This window comes from Engraulis encrasicolus, chromosome 20, assembly GCF_034702125.1.
Source record: "Engraulis encrasicolus isolate BLACKSEA-1 chromosome 20, IST_EnEncr_1.0, whole genome shotgun sequence".
NCBI lineage: Eukaryota > Metazoa > Chordata > Actinopteri > Clupeiformes > Engraulidae > Engraulis > Engraulis encrasicolus.
The window spans coordinates 33,524,517-33,530,490 of record NC_085876.1 but is presented as its reverse complement, the minus strand read 5'-3'; positions in this window follow the sequence as shown (position 1 = coordinate 33,530,490).

Below are 5,974 nucleotides of genomic sequence, written 5' to 3'. Positions count from 1 at the left end.
CACACACCCGGTCTACTGTATCTATGTCAGTGTATGTAAAGAAGCACACTGGCCACACACACTTGAGAAAAGCGCACTCAAGCACACGTACACACACATACAAACGCACGAACACACACACACAAGGGCACACACACACACACACACACACACACACACACACACACACACACACACACACACACACACACACACACACACACACACACACACACACACAGTTTGGCAGGGCAATATGCCTTTTTTCAGCAGTCCACTGTGTTTGTGAAATTCAATCATTTGACAACATTCCTTTGGATATTTCAAAGTGGCAAGATACAGGGGGTGGACAAAATAACTGAGACACCTATCATTTTAGTGTTGGAAGTTGAATGGCTCAAGTGGACCAGCCTGTTGGCCAATCTTTATTAATGCCACATTGCACCAGTAAAGTGAAGTGTGAAGGTTCAATTAGCAGGGTAAGAGCACAGTTTTGCTCAAAATTTTGCAATGCACACAACATTATGGGTGACATGTCAGAGTTCAAAAATGATACATTCTTGGTACGCGTGTAACTGTTGCATCTTTGACCGAGACAGCAAGTCTTTGTGATGTATCAAGAGCCACAGTATCCAAGGTAATGTCTGCATACCACCAAGAAGGATGAACCACATCCAACAGGATTAACTGTGGATGCAAGAGGAACTGAATGACAGGTGTCTCAGTTATTTTGTCCACCCCCTGTATATATATTCATGCCTTTTTCTAGACAACCTTTATACTCACGTCTGTAAGGAGATAGGACAATTTAACTGAAAAATAGGTCATCTTTATTGGTAATTATGGCCTTACAGTATTGAGAAAAATGTGTGAAAGTCTGCCATTCTGAAAAACAGAGAACATTTTGAATTTTGGAGCACATTTGAGATGGCCCCAAGTTTTAATCTTTTTCAATAGGCCTTCTGGTCTGTAATCCACTGTGAAAACCCTGACAGGACAATAAGCCTAATTTTCGCAGCCATAGACTCTGTATGTGCATTTCAATCATTATTTTCAGCACTTTCCTTTGGATATTGCAAGGTGGCCAACTTTATTTTCATTTATTTTAGTTTAGTCAACCTTTGTAAACATGTATGTAAGGAAATAGGACAGAATAGTGCTGAAAGTAGTTCATCGTTCATGAATATCACCTTATAGTACAATGTAATAATGCATGAAAACAAGTCATTTTGGAAAATGGCGGCCATATTGAATTCTGAGCAAAAATTGACGTGGCCCCATGTTTTAATTTATTCCAATAGGGCTTCTGGTCAGTAATCCACAGAGAAAAGTGCGGTAGGACGAAAGGCCTAATTTTCCCAGCTGATGACCTGTCTATAAGTGACTAAGTAGATGTGCACAGATAGAGATGAGGTGGTGCTCAAGCACCTGCCCCTTTGCCCTACTGGACATAAAATGCCCTTTTAAAACCTTTTTTTAAGATACGTTTTTTATTACACTGTAAAAAAAGAACTGTTGTTTTTACGGTAAATTGCCGGCAGCAGTGGTTGCCAAAGTCTACCCTTAAATAAATAACGGTATATTTCCTTTTTACATTTTATGGTAAATTGCCGGCAGCAGTGGTTGCCGAAGCCTACCGTTAAATAAAAAATTGTATTATTTTTTTTTACATTTTACGGTAAAATTATGGCAGCAATGGTTGCCAAAACCTACCGTTAAATAAATTACGGAACAAAATTATATGATATTTTTACGGTGAAATAATGGTAGTAGTAGATATCAAAACTATACCGTTAAATTACGCTAAACGTTTCTCAGACGACTGATTGGACTGATTATACTCAGGTGAGTCCAATTATAGAGTTGCAATCACAGACAACTGATTGGACTGATTCTACTCACTGGAGTCTGATAAACATCAACCTAATTAGATACCTAAATAAATGCCCAATTGCCAGATTGTCTAGTGCTGGCAGGTGGACTAGTCCAGTATCATCAATGAAGGGTATGCAAATGCATTCTTTCTTTTAAAAAGGCCTGGAAATAACCTTAAGGAAAATGAAGGCCACAGCTAGCGGGGCAAGCAAGCTAACAAACAAGCTAGTTAGCAAGCCATACAGCCACCCTTACAACGTGACCTGCTAGCCGGGCCGGCCAGGCCAGGCTAGGCCAGGTGAGGGCAGGCCAGCCGGCCGGCCGGCCTTACAGCCAGCCAGCCAGCCAGCTAGCTAGCAACCAGTGAGCAGTACAATGCAACAGTCCCGGTTTAAATACATGTTCAAGTGAACCATGTGACCCGAGTGATGAAGCATTTGGCAGGTGCAGGCAATAAGTTAATCATTGCATGAGAGCCCTTAGCACTCAGGTGAGGTCAGGAATTGATTGACAGATTGATTTGGATGGGGTACAATGACAGTTTCAAATAGACTGGGCTACTTCTAAGAGACTGAATCAAGGGTTTACTGTCCCAGGTAGACTTTTTCAAATTATACTAGCCTATAGGTATATTTTACACATTAAATGAGGCTAAACTGTAGGCTGTTAATATATAAGTTACAGTGAATTACTGCAAAATGTGCAAACTGTTGCCATTTGCAGTCTTTAACTGTTGCACAGTTTATTCAGTTGCCAGCTTCACTGTTGTCAAATCTACAACGTGGAGGCACCTGGAGCCAAGCAGGCAGGCAATCAGTTTTCTGTGGAGTAATTAATATTTAATTCATTATAACCTCCATTGCTTTCTGTTGGGTAGGAGGAATGTAAAAAGGATATTCTGAATGTTGAAGAGGTTTACTGTGTCAATTTGCCTCTCAAACAAAAATCTGATGGCAAAGCCTCAAAGTCCAATAAGGGAAAAAAATATTGCGGTGGAGAATTATAGATTTTGGCTGAACACCAGTCTAACTCTGATGAATCTAACTCTGACAAATTTGCTGTGTACATATGACACCAGTGAAAAATAAAGTCATGTACCGTTTCTTGACTACTCCATCTTCACTTAACGGTATTTTCCAATATTTTCTTTTCAGTGAACAGTTCAGTATTTTCTACATATGACACCAGTCAAAAATAAAGTTATGTATCGCTTTTTGACTTAATAGTAGCTTACCGTATTTAGTACAGAGATAAACTGTTTTACATTTTACGGTCACTGGCTGTTGCAATTTGACAGTTTTTTGCCGTAATTTCAATGGGCATTTTTTACAGTGTACAATGTACTGCGGGTTCCACTTGCCCTCTGTCCGCCCTCGAGCTCCTACCCCAGATATTTCCTTTTCTTTTTTTTTCCGGATCTAAAGCTGCAGTGTAGCTGCCACAGAATAACACGTTAGCTCAATTAGCGTCAGCATACATCCGTCACTATCATTTCATCTGGGAATCTTCAATCATTTCCTTAACCCCTTAGCGCAGCGCTATGTCTCTCTGTAATGTCACAGCAATGTTGTTATGATGTAGTTAAGCAACCCCATCTGCGACCCCATCTGCAGTAAGAGGCTACTGCCACCCATAATAGGCTGCATAAAATGCTTGATCTAAAGAGCAGCAGTATGTCACAGGCGATATCATTTTTAGTTACTGTGTGATTTACTTCATCACACATCAATCATTCCATTTGCATGGAAATGGTGCATCTGTACTCACAGCAGAACTAGACGTTAAGCAGCTGATCTCTCCCCATTGATCACGATCATTAGCTAATTTCCTAAAAGGTGTGCTGTGTAATCCTCAGTGCCTCAGTGCACATGTGCAGTCCATGTGGACACTTAAGTATGGTACACTGGAGACGGTACCTCTTCCCACACGCACAAAACACACAAGCGCACGCACGCACGCACGCACGCACGCACGCACGCACGCACGCACGCACGCACGCACGCACGCACGCACGCACGCACGCACGCACGCACATATATATGTACAGCAGACCTTGTGCTTTTGAAGGAAAATATGCAGCTTACATGATAGAAAAGTACATTGTTAGTTCTGTTAAATGTTGACATTTCTGCCTGTTTTGTGCATGTCTGCATGCCCAAATGTATCTCGGAATATGGGCAGAGCAAGTGAATTGAACACAGTCCAGTCATACTATTTTAGCATGGTAACCATCAACAGCACACTTCCATAAAACTTTGCCAAGTGGCACAGTTGTAACTTTCTTATTATTCGAGAAAAATGATTCAATAAGCCAAAGCAATAGAGTGGAAAGTATCAAGTTTTGTTTGCCATGGATAACTGTGAAATTAGACTGGGTAAGATGAGCTGGGCAGGATTGGTTCCTCAGCGTCTGGATCTACATGCGTGAAATTATTTTCAATTCAAACACCATTATAGTCATTCTCTACAACATTTCCTGTGTGGCGCACAATTCTCTCCAAAAATCATTTCAATATATTGGGCATTTTTGTGAATGGATATCTGTAGACATTAAAATCCTGGAAAAAGGATACTGATATTTTCAAAAATAATAGCAATAAACTAAGATATTAAGCTAAAACAGTTTAAGTGAAAATCTGAGAATAGTGTAGTCTGAACCAATACAATACTGTGTGTCATTTATACACAGGCATCCAAGCCTGATCTTTTGTGTCGTTATGTACATGTATGTTTCTCCTGCTGTTTTGTATTGTTCCTAGCTGCATTGTTGTTGCTTTTCATGGTAAATGATGGTCATGACCAATTTAATCATGTAGGCGCTAAAGTGGACGCTCTGAGTGACCTGGTGATCAGTGATACAATTCAGAGGACGAGCACAACCTTGACTTGGGGGTGGCAGACAGTATCCTGGATGACGCAAATAACCACATGTGGAGAGGAGAGGAGAGGAGAGGAGAAGGGAGAAGGGAGAAGTGAAAAGAGGAGAGGAGAGGAAAGGAGAGAGGAGAGGAGAGGAGAAGAAAAGATGGGATGACAGGGGATGAAAGGAGAAAAGAACAGATGAGAGGAGAGGGGAGAAGTGAAAAGAGGAAAGGAAAGGAGAAGGGAGGAGAGGGAATAAGAGAAGAGGAAAAGATGGGATGAGAAAGGAGGAAAGGAGAAAACAATGGAAGAGAGGAGAAAAGAAGAGAGATGAGATGACATCCTTACAATGTGCTAACAACTAGTAACTAACAGCTAATAACAACTAGTTGAAATGTAAACATCTGTTTGTTTCCCTTCTCCAGCTTCCATTTAGACAAAATCCTTTTGAGGTAATTCAGTAACCGAAACCCTATCCTAAATAGGCCTACCTTCTCTCTCTCTCTCTCTCTCTCTCTCTCTCTCTCTCTCTCTCTCTCTCTCTCTCTCTCTCTCTCTCTCTCTCTCTCTCGTCCCAATATATGAGGAGGAGGGGAGATACAAAACCTGTGCGGTTACACCTGTGAAGTATGAAGTCCATTTGGAGGAGCGGCTACCAGAGGCTCTCAGGAAAGAGGGCGTGCGCAGGCACGCACGCACGCACGCACACACACACACACACACACACACACACACACACACACACACACACACACACACACACACACACACACACACACACACACACACACACACACACACACACACACACACACACACACCCTGCAGTCCAATAGTGGTGCAGCAAGGTGTTTTGAAGAGAAGTAGGAAGAGAAAGTTTTTACATGTAATTGGTTTCAAACGCCCACACTGTGCTGACACAGCTCCCACAGCACACTGTACTATAACCCCACAGTGGGTTTAAAGAGAAATCAAAACCTGTTTAGTCATGCAGCTAATAGCACATGTCATTATGTCAAGTACAGACTTTAGTAGAGACTAATGTGATTAATGTGTCCCCTGTCAAGTGCACAGAATTAGCATCTTGATCCTCCATTACTGTTACACCAGAGCCTGACTCAGATTGTTACCTGCCCTACCAGAGGGGGTTGGACCAGGTATTGCAATAACCCTGTCTGTCTGTTTGCCTGTCTGTCTGTCTGTCTGTCTGTCTGTCTGTCTGTCTGTCTGTCTGTCTGTCTGTCTGTCTGTCTGTCTG